This window comes from Thalassophryne amazonica, chromosome 4 (genome assembly GCF_902500255.1).
Source record: "Thalassophryne amazonica chromosome 4, fThaAma1.1, whole genome shotgun sequence".
NCBI classification, from domain to species: domain Eukaryota; kingdom Metazoa; phylum Chordata; class Actinopteri; order Batrachoidiformes; family Batrachoididae; genus Thalassophryne; species Thalassophryne amazonica.
The window spans coordinates 100,832,511-100,850,234 of record NC_047106.1 but is presented as its reverse complement, the minus strand read 5'-3'; the positions used below and the strand labels follow the sequence as shown (position 1 = coordinate 100,850,234).

General features: G+C 39.8%; 1 long non-coding RNA gene across 1 annotated transcript; it reads right to left on the bottom strand.

Moving 5' to 3' along the window:
- Positions 1-3,801: 3,801 nt before the first annotated feature.
- On the bottom strand, positions 3,802-17,513 carry LOC117509242. The gene is made up of 3 exons (XR_004560327.1): positions 17,484-17,513; positions 15,676-15,678; positions 3,802-3,866 (listed from the first exon to the last, which is right to left on the bottom strand). It is a non-coding gene; the product is annotated as an uncharacterized LOC117509242 (long non-coding RNA).
- Between the last annotated feature and the right edge of the window lie 211 nt (positions 17,514-17,724).

Sequence of the window (17,724 nt, the reverse complement as noted above, 5' to 3'; positions counted from 1 at the left end):
GTTAAGGAGAAGGAGGAGAGCTTCCAGAAGGAACGAGCTCGACTGGTCCGTGGATTTATCTACAGCAGCATTGGCATCTTTTCTGCCGGATTTATGGCTGCTGCTTGTATTTTTAAACAGTAAATGTTTAGTTGTTTAGATTTTTCCTCATCATCATGTTGTTCTCCTGACAGGCTATGATGCCACATTCCAGTTTCCTCTCTTAATAAAATATAAAATACCAAATGTTTGCACTGTTTGTCTGTTTTTTGCAAGACTTTTGAGGTGTTCCCTTTGAACATGTTTCTGGATCCTTGTCCTTTGACAGCGAGATAGGGCTGGAAGAGTGTCTGCTCCCAGACCACCAATAACCAGCAAAAATCTATTTAAGCATAAAAATTCAAAAAGAAAAAATAATATAGCACCTTCAACTGCACCACAGACTAAAACAGTTAAATGTGGTCTATTAAACATTAGGTCTCTCTCTTCTAAGTCCCTGTTGGTAAATGATATAATAATTGATCAACATATTGATTTATTCTGCCTTACAGAAACCTGGTTACAGCAAGATGAATATGTTAGTTTAAATGAGTCAACACCCCCGAGTCACACTAACTGTCAGAATGCTCGTAGCACGGGCCGAGGCGGAGGATTAGCAGCAATCTTCCATTCCAGCTTATTAATTAATCAAAAACCCAGACAGAGCTTTAATTCATTTGAAAGCTTGACTCTTAGTCTTGTCCATCCAAATTGGAAGTCCCAAAAACCAGTTTATTTGTTATTATCTATCGTCCACCTGGTCGTTACTGTGAGTTTCTCTGTGAATTTTCAGACCTTTTGTCTGACTTAGTGCTTAGCTCAGATAAGATAATTATAGTGGGCGATTTTAACATCCACACAGATGCTGAGAATGACAGCCTCAACACTGCATTTAATCTATTATTAGACTCTATTGGCTTTGCTCAAAATGTAAATGAGTCCACCCACCACTTTAATCATATCTTAGATCTTGTTCTGACTTATGGTATGGAAATTGAAGACTTAACAGTATTCCCTGAAAACTCCCTTCTGTCTGATCATTTCTTAATAACATTTACATTTACTCTGATGGACTACCCAGCAGTGGGGAATAAGTTTCATTACACTAGAAGTCTTTCAGAAAGCGCTGTAACTAGGTTTAAGGATATGATTCCTTCTTTATGTTCTCTAATGCCATATACCAACACAGTGCAGAGTAGCTACCTAAACTCTGTAAGTGAGATAGAGTATCTCATCAATAGTTTTACATCCTCATTGAAGACAACTTTGGATGCTGTAGCTCCTCTGAAAAAGAGAGCTTTAAATCAGAAGTGCCTGACTCCGTGGTATAACTCACAAACTCGTAGCTTAAAGCAGATAACCCGTAAGTTGGAGAGGAAATGGCGTCTCACTAATTTAGAAGATCTTCACTTAGCCTGGAAAAAGAGTCTGTTGCTCTATAAAAAAGCCCTCCGTAAAGCTAGGACATCTTTCTACTCATCACTAATTGAAGAAAATAAGAACAACCCCAGGTTTCTTTTCAGCACTGTAGCCAGGCTGACAAAGAGTCAGAGCTCTATTGAGCTGAGTATTCCATTAACTTTAACTAGTAATGACTTCATGACTTTCTTTGCTAACAAAATTTTAACTATTAGAGAAAAAATTACTCATAACCATCCCAAAGACGTATCGTTATCTTTGGCTGCTTTCAGTGATGCCGGTATTTGGTTAGACTCTTTCTCTCCGATTGTTCTGTCTGAGTTATTTTCATTAGTTACTTCATCCAAACCATCAACATGTTTATTAGACCCCATTCCTACCAGGCTGCTCAAGGAAGCCCTACCATTATTTAATGCTTCGATCTTAAATATGATCAATCTATCTTTGTTAGTTGGCTATGTACCACAGGTTTTTAAGGTGGCAGTAATTAAACCATTATTTAAAAAGCCATCACTTGACCCAGCTATCTTAGCTAATTATAGGCCAATCTCCAACCTTCCTTTTCTCTCAAAAATTCTTGAAAGGGTAGTTGTAAAACAGCTAACTGATCATCTGCAGAGGAATGGTCTATTTGAAGAGTTTCAGTCAGGTTTTAGAATTCATCATAGTACAGAAACAGCATTAGTGAAGGTTACAAATGATCTTCTTATGGCCTCGGACAGTGGACTCATCTCTGTGCTTGTTCTGTTAGACCTCAGTGCTGCTTTTGATACTGTTGACCATAAAATTTTATTACAGAGATTAGAGCATGCCATAGGTATTAAAGGCACTGGGCTGCGGTGGTTTGAATCATATTTGTCTAATAGATTACAATTTGTTCATGTAAATGGGGAATCTTCTTCACAGTCTAAAGTTAATTATGGAGTTCCACAAGGTTCTGTGCTAGGACCAGTTTTATTCAAATATGTAGGACTGCTTTTTTGCATTTACGCAATATCTCTAAAATCAGAAAGGTCTTGTCTCAGAGTGATGCTGAAAAACTAATTCATGCATTTATTTCCTCTAGGCTGGACTATTGTAATTCATTATTATCAGGTTGTCCTAAAAGTTCCCTAAAAAGCCTTCAGTTAATTCAAAATGCTGCAGCTAGAGTACTGTCAAGTACAATATCATTCTGATGTTACTGTACCATGGATACAAACTACAGTACTGTAAACACCTGTTTTTATTGTTTTGAATTTGAACTGTACAGTACTCTGTTTCTTTAGGTATTTGTAGGAAATTTCTATTTCTTTGTATATAAAAAAAATGGAAATAACACTTTTTGTTTCTAAATACTGTAACATTCAGCTCTTCTTTGAGAGAAAGTCAATAAAAATATATTGAATTCAGTGTTTTGTGTAAAACACATTGGTGTGTTGCTGGTGATTTGAAAGTGTTTCCAAATCATTTTGTTGCTTGAATGACATTTTTGTACAGATTGTTAGGTTTTGACTGTAGGGTTTCATTTTGATGGAGCTGTGAGGAGTTTTACAACTGTTGTGTCTTATCTTCTAATTCTTCTTCTTACTTATAAGGTTTTAATAATCAGGTCCCTTCTTATCTTAGGGACCTCATAGTACCATATCACCCCAATAGAGCGCTTCGCTCTCAGACTGCAGGCTTACTTGTAGTTCCTAGGGTTTGTAAGAGTAGAATGGGAGGCAGAGCCTTTAGCTTTCAGGCTCCTCTCCTGTGGAACCAGCTCCCAATTCAGATCAGGGAGACAGACACCCTCTCTACTTTTAGAATTAGGCTTAAAACTTTCCTTTTTGCTAAAGCTTATAGTTAGGGCTGGATCAGGTGACCCTGAACCATCCCTTAGTTATGCTGCTATAGACTTAGACTGCTGGGGGGGTTCCCATGATGCACTGAGTGTTTCTTTCTCTTTTTGCTCTGTATGCACCACTCTGCTTAATCATTAGTGATTGATCTCTGCTCCCCTCCACAGCAAGTCTTTTTCCTGGTTCTCTCCCTCAGCCCCATCCAGTCCCAGCAGAAGACTGCCCCTCCCTGAGCCTGGCTCTGCTGGAGGTTTCTTCCTGTTAAAAGGGAGTTTTTCCTTCCCACTGTTGCCAAGTGCTTGCTCACAGGTGGTCGTTTTGACAGTTGGGGTTTTTCTGTAATTATTGTATGGCTTTGCCTTACAATATAAAGTGCCTTGGGGCAACTGTTTGTTGTGATTTGGCGCTATATAAATAAAATTGATTTGATTTGATTTATCTTGTTTGTGTATAGAGTTTTGACAAAGTGAACCAAACTTTGCAAAATGTGTGTAAGCAATTGGCACAAACTGTAATATCTAGCAAAAAAAAGTCTCACGTAGCTATTTCCTAAAATAGAGGTTTTTACAAATGTGTTTTGTTTTGATCCCAGTCGTGTGTAACTGACTAAAATAGCAGAAAATAAGGTTTTGTCACATTGTGTTTTAACAATTGTTACAAGATGTTTTGGATTTGAAGTTTTAGTCTAAGCATTCCCTTTTTGGGTGGAAGCAGTTGGCAAAAACTGCTTTGCTTGCAGTTCTTCAACACAGTTGTTGCAGAACATTACACACATTTACCAACATTAGACACTGAACACAAAGATAAAATATGTTGTTAGGATTGGAAAAAAATCTTTTAATAAAAATGCAAAACACATCTGGTAATTGGAAACACTTTTGCACATATCTGAAAACACATGCACAGAAAACTCACCACCAATCAGTCTGACCGTTGGCACCACAAATAGAGCTCAGGTCAGTTCTGTTGAGCTAAATCTGGAGTTCTGCCTAAAGTGGAGAGCAGCGCTCTCAAATGAAATATCATCTAAATTATCATTTCATGTTTTACAACAGGGGTGCCCAACCTTTTTTGAATCGAGATCTACTTTTAAAGAAGACAGTGTATCGAGATCTACCGAGCCATATGGAACGCCACAGTGTGGCCGCAACATATTGTGCACCAATATAATAACACAATTTTCTGGCAGGTTTTAACAATAATAATGCATCTTTGAAGTAAATGTGCATGGGAGAAAAGAATAAGCACAAGTAGGCCTAGGACTGGCCTCAAGTTGGAAAAGTTGTTCCCTACCTTAGTGGGACTTCTGACCCCGAAAGGAGGAAGCTCGTCTCTCATAGTCCAGACAGTAGGAGCTGAGTGCAGCCGTAAGCAGGCACTCAGACACTCTCTGTCTGCATTAGATTCCAGATTTGGACATTCATGTCAGGTGTTGCTCTGGATTTTATCTCAATGTCATTTTTCAGTGTGAGGATCCAGGTTGAAGAGTGATGCCACTTTGGACGATATACAGTGCACATCTATATTTTCCCCAAATGGAAAACACAGAAAACTGACAACAGGCTCTTTGGAGGCAAAGTCAGTGAAACGCCTGTCAAATTCTGACAAGATGCTCTACACGTGATCATCATAACGTCGACTCTTAGGATCTACGTTCTTTGTCCTGGTGCTTAAGTTCTGTGTCCATGTGTGGAAAGTTCTGCAGGTCACACTGTTGCAACCTGCTTGATAGCACATGTAATATGCTAATGTATGTAATATCGTATTTCTTGTGAATCATCTGAAATGCTGCTACAAATTCCCTTTCTTCAGTAAAGCCACATTTACATTGCAAATAAGACAGATGGATTTGCCATTTGAATAAATAAATAAAAAAAATCCAGGATGAAAATGATAATTTTTTGTTTTTTATCCACCATAGAAGAGCTGCTCTTCTTCTCTGGTGTTTAACAGCAGCCGGCGTCCTTGATGGTGCATTGCTGCCACCTGCTGCATCAGTCTGTTATAGCAGCATTAAATCCTTTCGAGTCCAGTGAGAGATTTTTTTTTCATGCGATCGACTGGAACAGGTCGATCACGGTCGACCGGTTGGGCACGAAAGTTTTACAACATTTCAAATTCAGAGAAATAATCTTGGGAAACAGTTTAATGAAACCTGAGTCAGTCCTGCACGTATTTGACATCACGCCAACTAATTAACCCACATCCTGTGAGTGCATCACCTCACATGTTTATTTGTGTCACAGATACAGAAGCAATCAGTGGTCATGATAAAATTAAGCTCTTTCAAATGCTGTGTCCCTCCAGACTGAGAACAGAGAGATGCATTTGCAATTTTTGTTCAGAAAATAACATCAGCATTCAGTGGGCAGTGGAAGTACCCTGGTTCCATCGCTGCAGAAGAAGAAGAAGTAGTAGAAGAAGAAGAAGAAAAAAAGAGCAATTGGCTTCTCTCAGATCTACTGTTGTCAAGGTGATGACCAATTGAGCTGCAGACATGTTTGCTTCCTGGGGACGGGGCCTGTTGAGTGGCTCAGTGGAAGGCGGGTTAAAGGTCCCAGTAAGAACATGAAGCTGCTCAGGTACACGAACCCCAGAATGAGTCTGCGTGAAACGGTCCACCCCCACACAGATTTTAGACAACAACAAATTAAATGCAGAGATGAGATGAGATATACTTTATTGATCTCACAGTGGAGAAATTATGTTTACACTCCAATTACCTCAGACAGCAATTAGTCCACAATTATTACTTTTTTTACCGTAATAATGGCACACATCAGAATTAAAGACAGCACATACACATTTGACATTGTTTATGTGCACTAAATTTGAAGAAGTCCGTTTTCTGAATTGAGGCCAGTGGGTGAAGGTCTCACAGCAACCCTGAGTCACGCCACCGTCAGCTTGGGGGGGTTGGGGACCTGCTGCAGCTAAAACCGCGCCACACCCGCAGAACAGAAGGGATGAAGGGGTGAGCAGAAGCCGGAGTGAGGGGTGTGTGATGGGGGGGTAGGTCGGGGGTGGGGAGAGGGAGTGGAGCATGCTTCAGTCCTGTGAAACAGTTTATTGTCTTTGTGAGCTGAGATAAGAAACAGCCAAATGTTCACCAAGGCCAAAGAAATTCCTCTGGAGGAAAACAGCAGGGCAATTTGTCCTTCAGGCTGATAAGCCTGCCGTGTTGTGGTCTGAGCAGTGAAAAACACTTTTTACAGCTTCACTTGAACAACCAAATCCCAATTATGAATTAAGAATATTCCCAATTATGAATTAAGAATATTCCCCGGCCTCCGAAATTTTCATTTTCATCTGCAAGGCACGCATCTGCTCCAAGATGTCATCCATTTTGCATCTGAGTTGAAGAGTCATCACAGTCTGAGAATGCACTGCCTTGCCCACCTCGATAATCATGACAAACAAGCGAGGGGCTGTGGTTCTTGATGCCGCAGTCTTGCCAATTTTCTGGTAGATCAGAGCAGCACATAAGCCAGAAAGTACCAGCCCTGCTACCATATGACCAAATATGAATAAATCCTGCATTTATGTTTGAACTATGCTGATCAATGATGAAAAACTGAATGACGGTATTGTTCAAAATTAATTTCTGCTTCTGCATTCTATAAAATGTGAGTGTTCTCATATTTTGACTGCATGAAAGAACTTTGCTTCCAGAGGGAAAACAATGACAGGGTTATTTCTTATCTAAAAGCCAACCTTCAAAGTGTCTGAAAAACACAATGACACCACTGAACTGAACACATGGACGTGTTCTCATACGGAGCTGAAAACAAGAAAACAGTGATTCTTCAACAATTTTTTACATTATTAAGGCGCTTTTCTACTTCACAAAAGTAGCACTACTCTGGCTCTACTCGGCTCGACTCTACTCGGTTTTTTTGCTTTTCCACTAGGGTTAGTACCTGGTACTGGGTGCTTTTTTTAGTACCTGCTCAGGAGCGGTTCCAAGCGAGCCGAGCCGATACTAAAATGTGACATTAATAGGCTGCCGGCCACTGATTGGTCAGGGAATGTCGTCACTGGACGAGTCATGAGCGTGCCGTCTGAGAGGAAAATCAAAACCCGCCATTTTTAAATAGTCAGCGGCGTTACAGTGACCACTGTTTTCTTTCGTTTCACAGCGTTTTTTTTGTTTGTTTTTTTTTTACTCTCACAAAACCACTCTGTGGTCTGTGGATGAGTTGTGGACTTTTGTGTTTGGTGGATGAAGCGATCCGAAATGAGAAAATCTCCCACTCTTTGGCCGTGCCCAGCTCACCGGACACTACAGCAACTCAGAGAACAGCTGAAAAAGCTTAAAAGTGATTACAGGACCACAATGACTGGAGTAGGTTGGACCGTAAGGGCTGGAAACAGTTTGACCGCAGGAACACTGTTTACGGACACCGACAGGTGAACAAACTTGAGGCAGGATGACCGCGGCTCGGCTTTGTTAGAAGCGACGGCTGGTAAGTGTTTTTGTGACTGTAGTCTGCTTGAAAGCACCGTTTAACGTTACTTATCCCACTGGTGGGAAGCACACTTTAACAAACTAAGATTGTGAGTCTAAACTTGTGTTAAAGTAACATCGTTGTCTCATGTACACGGACACAGTGAGCTAGCTGACTGCTAACTAGCGAGCTAGCTAACTCCGCTTTAAAGTATTAACTTCTGACAGAAAAACACCTAAAGTCAGCAAGACAATAAACATGTACATTTGACTCATTTAGCGCCATTACTGTGATGTGTGTGGTTTTTTTTTTGACATGTCACCATTTTGTGTTTTTGTTGAAGAATCCAGTTCCATAAGCAAGGAGGGTTCGACCAGCAGCTTCAACATCTGTATCAACGTCCACCACCACACAGCAATGTGTCATCACAGGTAAGAATAACGTGTCTCACATCACCTTAACTTTCCCAAATACCATATATACAGGGTGACACCCCCCACAAAAATAAAAAAAAAAACCCCAGAACCCATAAATATTGTAATAAATCCCACAAAGGTCCAGCAAATTTTGGTGGACCTTCCCAAAGTTTCAGTTATCTTGGTTGCTTTGCAAAAAAGTCATGTTCTTTCAAAATTATGCTCCAAATGGTCTGATTTGTTGGAGGATCATTTTGAAAGAACATAATTTTTATGCAAAGTGACCAAGATAAGTAAAACTCTGGGGAATGATCATACAAATCAAATCAATTTTATTTATATAGCGCCAAATCACAACAAACAGTTGCCCCAAGGTGCTTTATATTGTAAGGCAAGGCCATACAATAATTACGGAAAAACCCCAACGGTCAAAACGACCCCCTGTGAGCAAGCACTTGGCGACAGTGGGAAGGAAAAACTCCATTTTAACAGGAAGAAACCTCCAGCAGAACCAGGCTCAGGGAGGGGCAGTCTTCTGAATTAGAATTAGAATTCATCATAGTACAGAAACAGCATTAGTGAAGGTTACAAATGATCTTCTTATGGCCTCAGACAGTGGACTCATCTCTGTGCTTGTTCTGTTAGACCTCAGTGCTGCTTTTGATACTGTTGACCATAAAATTTTATTACAGAGATTACAGCATGCCATAGGTATTAAAGGCACTGCGCTGCGGTGGTTTGAATCAGATTTATCTAATAGATTACAATTTTTTCATGTAAATGGGGAATCTTCTTCACAGACTAAGGTTAATTATGGAGTTCCACAAGGTTCTGTGCTAGGACCAATTTTATTCACTTTATATATGCTTCCCTTAGGCAGTATTATTAGACGGCATTGCGTAAATTTTCATTGTTACGCAGATGATACCCAGCTTTATCTATCCATGAAGCCAGAGGACACACACCAATTAGCTAAACTGCAGGATTGTCTTACAGACATAAGGACATAGATGACCTCTAATTTCCTGCTTTTAAACTCAGATAAAACTGAAGTTATTGTACTTGGCCCCACAAATCTTAGAAACATGGTGTCTAACCAGATCCTTACTCTGGATGGCATTACCCTGACCTCTAGTAATACTGTGAGAAATCTTGGAGTCATTTTTGATCTAAACGTTCCCTGAGAAGCCTTCAGTTAATTCAAAATGCTGCAGCTAGAGTACTGACGGGGACTAGAAGGAGAGAGCATATCTCACCCATATTGGCCTCTCTTCATTGGCTTCCTGTTAATTCTAGAATAGAATTTAAAATTCTTCTTCTTACTTATAAGGTTTTGAATAATCAGGTCCCTTCTTATCTTAGGGACCTCATAGTACCATATCACCCCAATAGAGCGCTTCGCTCTCAGACTGCAGGCTTACTTGTAGTTCCTAGGGTTTGTAAGAGTAGAATGGGAGGCAGAGCCTTCAGCTTTCAGGCTCCTCTCCTGTGGAACCAGCTCCCAATTCGGATCAGGGAGACAGACACCCTCTCTACTTTTAAGATTAGGCTTAAAACTTTCCTTTTTGCTAAAGCTTATAGTTAGGGCTGGATCAGGTGACCCTGAACCATCCCTTAGTTATGCTGCTATAGACTTAGACTGCTGGGGGGTTCCCATAATGCACTGAGTGTTTCTTTCTCTTTTTGCTCTGTATGCACCACTCTGCATTTAATCATTAGTGATTGATCTCTGCTCCCCTCCACAGCATGTCTTTTTCCTGGTTCTCTCCATCAGCCCCAACCAGTCCCAGCAGAAGACTGCCCCTCCCTGAGCCTGGTTCTGCTGGAGGTTTCTTCCTGTTAAAAGGGAGTTTTTCCTTCCCACTGTCGCCAAGTGCTTGCTCACAGGGGGTCGTTTTGACCTTTGGGGTTTTTACGTAATTATTGTATGGCCTTGCCTTACAATATAAAGCGCCTTGGGGCAACTGTTTGTTGTGATTTGGCGCTATATAAATAAAATTGAATTGAATTGAATTCTGCTGGGACTAGCTGGGGCTGAGAACCAGGAAAAAGACATGCTGTGGAAGAGAGTAGAGATCAATCACTAATGATTAAATGCAGAGTGGTGCATACAGAGCAAAAAGAGAAAGAAACACTTAGTGCATCATGGGAACCCCCCAGCAGTCTAAGTCTATAGCAGCATAACTAATGGATGGTTCAGGGTCACCTGATCCAGCCCTAACTATAAGCTTTAGCAAAAAGGAAAGTTGTAAGCCTAATCTTAAAAGTAGAGAGGGTGTCTGTCTCCCTGATCTGAATTGGGAGCTGGTTCCACAGGAGAGGAGCCTGAAAGCTGAAGGCTCTGCCTCCCATTCTACTCTTACAAACCCTAGGAACTACAAGTAAGCCTGCAGTCTGAGAGCGAAGCGCTCTATTGGGGTGATATGGTACTATGAGGTCCCTAAGATAAGATGGGACCTGATTATTCAAAACCTTATAAGTAAGAAGAAGAATTTTAAATTCTATTCTAGAATTAACAGGAAGCCAATGAAGAGAGGCCAATATGGGTGAAATATGCTCTCTCCTTCTAGTCCCCGTCAGTACTCTAGCTGCAGCATTTTGAATTAACTGAAGGCTTTTCAAGGAACTTTTAGGACATCCTGATAATAATGAATTACAATAGTCCAGCCTAGAGGAAATAAATGCATGAATTAGTTTTTCAGCATCACTCTGAGACAAGACCTTTCTAATTTTAGAGATATTGCGCAAATGCAAAAAAGCAGTCCTACATATTTGTTTAATATGCGCATTGAATGACATATCCTGATCAAAAATGACTCCAAAAATGAGACTGAAGGTTTTGTTGTTGTTGTTTTTTTTTTTTTTTTGCTTTCCCATTTCTACCTTCACTATTGTCCAGGCAAGAGAAAAGGGAGCCTGTTCCAGCAAGAGAATCTCAACATCTTGAGTGATGTTGAGGCTGAAGCTGAACTGGGCCCAGTGTGATCGACACATCCGACCGATCCTTGAGGAAGCAGCGGTGGTGGAAGCTGCATTTCATTAGGCATATCTTGGCGTGCTGGGCGACCTTGTGCACGCGATGCGTGACCGGGGCATGTGACCTGCGCCCCCAACCCAGACTACAGACATGAAACTTTTGTATAGTTTGTGTTGATATTTTTTTTTGGTTTTTTTTGTATTAGCTCTTTTTTGTTGCAGTAAACAATTTGACTCATGTGACTGTATCATAATTTGTCATTTCATGCTGAGTCAACAGTAAAAAAACATTTTGTCATTGATTTTTTGGTGCAATGAAGGTTCATTTCTAAGAATTTTTAATTTGGGTTTTGCCGCTACAGAATTCACTGCACACTACACCTGGCTAAATCTTTACACAGATGCTGGAATAACCATGTCTTAACTGAGATTTTACCAAATGGTATTTAACATAAACAAAAAGGTTTAGTCACTTCAATGAAGGCACCATTACATCAAGGAATTTTGAACAACCAGTTTTACTGTCTGTTACATTTACATTTATGACCCCATTAAATGTAAAACTTATTTTACTACTGGATTATGCTTCAACAGCTTTTCAAACTGTTAGCCTTTAAATCAGTAAGCCTTGTTAACTTTTACAAATCAAACTGATGTTACACAAACGTGGAGACATTTTAGCGAAAAGTACAAACTTATTCAAAATTCATAGTGAAACATAACATGATGATGATGACAAAGGTGTCCCATTCCATGACATGAACCTTTGCAGCGGTGACTCTGAGAAAACCATCTGAAACACACACACACAGCATACATATTTAATTAGTGCTGTCAGGTTATTAAAAAAATAATGTAATTGATTACAGGGTTTGTGATTAGTTATTCTAAATGAATCATTTAATTGCAGGTATATTAAAAACTCAGATCTGTGTGCTTGAGGCATTTAATAATCAGGTAAAGGATCAGGGTTATTTTTTTTACATATCAAGGAGTTATTAAACAAGCTGTAAATTGATCTTAAATTGGGAGAACTGTCTAAGTGTAATTTGGATGGGTTAAATGCAGGCAAATTTCATTGTGTAAAAAGGCTATATTATTAAGAATGTCTATAAAACAGAATTGTGGGAGTTTGGAGGCTGATTCTTTCTGCACAATATGACTCCTTTAATAATTATCTTATTAGATTTCATATTTTAAATTTGTCCATTGAACATTAAAATCTGGATGAAAAACAAACGTTTTTAATGTGTTTTAAGCCTGTTCGACTTCAGTGACGACGTTAATTAACAGTCATTAAAACCGAATCAACATTTTGTGCGTGAACGTCTGTAAACGCACAAACTCCCACATTTGAGATTTAACAATAAGTTATCAAAGCAAGTTACTTTGGTAAAAAAAGTATTGACATTAACACGTTTATTGCTCTCAGAAACGCGTCTTTATTCACAGATCAAGTCACTGACGTCAAAACAAAATGGAGCAAAGTGTGACTGATAGGTATTGTATTGTAATTAATCTAAATTAACGCTTTATTTTGACAGCCACAATTTTAATAGTTAATAGCGAGAGCCTGCAGTTATTAATTATTTACGAGCTACTTAGGAAGCTAACGATTAGCTTACCATCATGCTTTATCTCTTCGTCTCTTTAGCAGCTTGTATCTTCTCGTCTTCATCTTCATATTGTTGTATGAAGTCCCAAAGTCTTCTGTACTTCTCAAGCGTGTTTTGTCTCACCGCCAGCAACTTTCTCTTAAAAACTCACAGCAGTAAACACACGCAGTCCACCATTGTTTATGTTTGTGTCGCGTATAAAACGACGTCACCACAGTTTGCTCTGCTGACCCCGCCCACGTTGAAGAGGTACTATTTGCAGTAGAAAATGACGTGCCTGGAACCAAACCGAGTAGAGCCGAGTAGTGCTGGAGCTTTGTAGTAGAAAAGTGCCTTTAGTTACACTTTGCCGCGAAGGCAAAACGTGGGGGTGTATGTGCTGGCAAACCTCTGCACCCAGGGCAATTATCAAATCAGTTCCCATCACAACGTTGGACGATTAAGGATTAACAACAATGCCTGCTTTATTTCTTCTTTCTACCATGGAGTTACATGTTTGTTCTCAGACCGAGGACGTACGGGACTGGGAGCCCCGCCCTGACAGATTTCTGAACTGCAAGCTTAAAAACTCTGTTTTTAAAAGAAGTTGGTTCTTTTTGCTGCACATGCTGTGGTTATTGGCTTTGTGGCTTTATTAAAGATGTGTATGCATTCTGAACCCATTTTTCATGAACCCAAAGATGAATGATTTTTGATGACTGATCTGCTCTGCTGTTTCAATAAACCTGGTAGGATGAACTTGAATTCAAATTATTTTTGTTTGTGTATTCTGTCTTGCACTGCCCACAGACTCACAAGGGGAAACCTGAGATTTTCTGTGTTTTAAGAAAAGGTTATTTTTGTTTTTTGTCCAACACCTTTGGCACCACAAATAGAGCTCATTTAAGATATTTTGTCAAATCTGCAATCATGGAGGCGATAAGACCCACAGGAAGAGGACAAGGAAGACAAAGATGAAGAGAGATATGTGGACGAGGACAAAGACAAAGAAGACCAACAAGGAGAAAAGTTTCACGTGAAATTCGAGCAACTTTGGTGGACCATGTGATCACCACGGCCCACACTGAGGGAAGCTGGACAAAGTCTCCACCCAAACCTCAGCCACCACTCAGTGGGTCGTCCTGTCAAGTACAATATCATTCTGATGTTACTGTACCATGTATACAAACTACAGTACTGTAAACACTTGTTTTTATTGTTTTGAATTTGAACTCTACATTACTCTTTTCTTTAGGTATTTGCAAGAAATTTCTATTTCTTTTAAAAAACAAAAATGGAAATAACATGTTTTGTTGAAAAATACTGCAACTTTCAACTCTTGTTTGAGAAAAAGTAAATAAAAAGATTTAAACTTCAGTGTTTTGTGTGTGTTTTTTGTTTCAGCAGCAGGAAGTGGGAGACTAGTCAGGATTGAGGGAAAGATGAATGCAGCAATGTACAGAGACATCCTGGATGAAAACCTGCTCCAGAGCGCTCTTGACCTCAGACTGGGACGACGGTTCATCTTTCAGCAGGACAATGACCCTAAGCACACAGCCAAAATATCAAAGGAGTGGCTTCAAGACAACTCTGTGAATGTCCTTGAGTGGCCCAGCCAGAGCCCAGACCTGAATCTGACTGAACATCTCTGGAGAGATCTGAAAATGGCTGTGCACCGACACTCCACATCCAACCTGATGGAGCTTGAGAGGTGCTGCAAAGAGGAATGGACCAAACTGGCTAAAGATAGGTGCACCAAGCTTGTGGGACCATATTCAAGAAGACTTGAGGCTGTAATTGCTGCCAAAAGTGCCTCAGCAAAGTACTGAGGTCTTACTTAAAATCACACCGACCTGTTCTGGACCTCAAGATGTTGTTGTCCACTGTTGACCCGGTTTGTCTGTCTGGACCTGAGGTGGGTTCATTTCCAGTCTGGATTCAGGCCACAGTTTGTGAGAGATCGAGTCCCTGACAGCTTTGACAATAAAACCCGTAAAGGAAAATACAAACTCCATGTCAGCAAGTTTAACTAACTAAGAATAAAGCTTCCATGACTGTTTAAAAGACGCTGCATTAAACTACAGACACAGACTGCTGCGAAAAACTTGTGAGGATTTAAATTCTAAAACAGGAACCGTTTCTGGAAAAGTCAAACTTTTTTAACCCCAGTGGAGACAAAGTGAACTACACCTCTGCACACACTCAATTTGAATGTTTGTGACAAATTTGGTGCTTTTATGAGAAAATGAACAAAAGGTTCACTAGTCCACCCCACTGTCACATTTTAGTGCTGACAACAGTCCACATTTATCCAGTACTTAATCATTTTTATTACACCAATGATGATGTCACAAAACCCATGAGAACAAAGGATCAAATGTCATAAAGTCCTGTGACCTTTAACCCATCACAAAGGACATGAATGCACTTTACAAGTGTTTGTACGTCACTGTGACCACAGCAGCGAGCAGACGACAACAAAATTAATTTTCCACCTACAACAAATACTGAAAGAGCATCACTACATATTTGAAACATCTAAGGACATAATGGTAAGTTTTTGCTCATTTTGTTCTCCATTATGTTTATCTGGACTGTCTTTTCTGTCAAGCATTGACCAAAAATGTGAGTGCTGTCTTGAAGCAGAATCTCTGTGTCTTTCAATCCATGGATTAATAAATGTTACAATGCTGACTGTGTTGAATGTTTGGTCTCCAAAGTAATGATCAAACACGGTAACTCCATAACATTTAGTCACAGACAGTCCAAACTACTCCTTGTTGGAATCCCTGTGATCAGACAAATAATGTGGTTCACTTTTCAATGTGAATGAAGCATTTTAAATGTTGATCCCTTTGTAATCTTTCACTGACCCCTACATGGACACACCTGCCACCCTGGGACGGCCACCATACACTTTTTGTGGTATACTGAGGCTGATTGTAGGTGTTGTTTAGTCCCCTGAAGTGGGACTGAAAACCTGCTTGGCCCATGGACTATGAAAACAAATGTCTTTTTTTTAACAAAACCTGCAGGTAAATTTGAAGGTAAACAATTAACCATGTAATTTTCTGTTATTTATCTCTTTCAGACATCTTCCTTTGAGTCATGTGGTCTGAATCCTCAAATAGACCAAATGCAGCTTGCAGACATGGAAGCTGGGATGCAGAGGATGAGGGAAGAGGTGGCTGAAGTCAAGGAGGCTTACCAGAGGAGTATGGCACAATTTGACGAAAAGTGCAGGAAGAATTTTGATGCTCAGGAGGAGCTTTACACCAGAATGCTGGCAGCCCAGGAGGAGCATTATCAGAAAATGCTGGAAGCCCAAAAACAGATGACCAAGAAGCTGCTGGTGGCCCAAGCTGATCAGGCCAAAGAAGAACTGGAAGCTCAAAAAGAATTTCATGAGCAGAAAGTTAAGGAGAAGGAGGAGAGCTTCCAGAAGGAACGAGCTCGACTGGTCCGTGGATTTATCTACAGCAGCATTGGCATCTTTTCTGCCGGATTTATGGCTGCTGCTTGTATTTTTAAACAGTAAATGTTTAGTTGTTTAGATTTTTCCTCATCTTCATGTTGTTCTCCTGACAGGCTATGATGCCACATTCCAGTTTCCTTTTTTAATAAAATATAAAATACCAAATGTTTGCACTGTTTGTCTATTTTTTTGCAAGACTTTTGAGGTGTTCCCTTTGAACATGTTTCTGGATCCTTGTCCTTTGAGAGCGAGGTAGGGCTGGAAGAGTGTCTGGAGTCATGACATCACTGGACAGAGGTGTTTGGTGATACTGACATCTTTGCAGGAGAACGAAGGTCCAGGTCTTTCGGGTCCTCACACTTTCTGCCTCACTGTGTGGTTTAGAGACTTAGACGTTAACCAGTGACCCTTGGTGAGTACAAGAGGTCCTTGGTACTCTCTGTGGAGGAACCTTGGGCACTTAGGCACAGAAAACTCACCACCAATCATTCTGACCTTTGACACCACAAATAGAGGTCAGGTCAGACATTTAGTCAAATCTGCAATCATGGAGGTGAAGAGGACAAGGAAGACAAAAACAGACAACTGGACAAGGACAAAGACAAAGAAGACCAAGAGGGAGAAATGATTCTGATGAAATTCAAGTAACTTTGGTGGACCACGTGATAAACCGTGACCCACACTGAGGGAAGCTGGACAACGTCTCCACCTAAACCTCAGCCCCCACTCAGTGTATAGTACTGTCAAGTACAATATCATTCTGATGTTACTGTACCATGGATACAAACTACAGTACTGTAAACACTCGTTTTTATTGTTTTGAATTTGAACTGTACAGTACTCTGTTTCTTTAGGTATTTGTAAGAAATGTCTATTTCTTTGTAAAAAAAAATGGAAATAACACTTTTGTTTCTAAATACTGTAACATTCAGCTCTTGTTTGAGAAAAAGTCAATAAAAATATATTGACTTCAGTGTTTTGTGTAAAACACATCAGTGTGTTGCTGTTAATTTGAAAGTGTTGCCAAATGGTGCATGTTTGTATCATTTTGTTGTTAGAATGACATTTTTGTAGAGATTGTTACGTTTTGACTGTAGGGTTTCATTTTGACTGAATTGTGAGGTGTTTTACAATTGTTGTGTCTTATCTTGTTTATGTGTAGAGTTTTGACACAGTGAGCCAAATTTTGCAAAATGTGTGGAAGCAATCGGCAAAAACTGTAATATCTGGCAAAAAAAGTCACACGTGCTGTTTCCTAAAACAGATATTTTTACAAATGTGTTTTGTTTTGATCCCAGTCGTGTGTAACTGACTGAAATAGTGTCTGATCATTTGAAGACTGTTAGTGAGATGAAAATCACACAGCATTTTTATAAATATGTGTATGTTTTTAAAATATGTGTATATGTTTTGACTGAAGTGTGTCATTTTGTAAACAATCTAGTTCTGCAAATTGAGTGTGGTGTTTGGATAATTGTGTGAATATTTTGAAAAAAGGAACCTATTTTCAAAATTAAAACAACTATTAAACGATTTACAACAAAAAAAATTTCA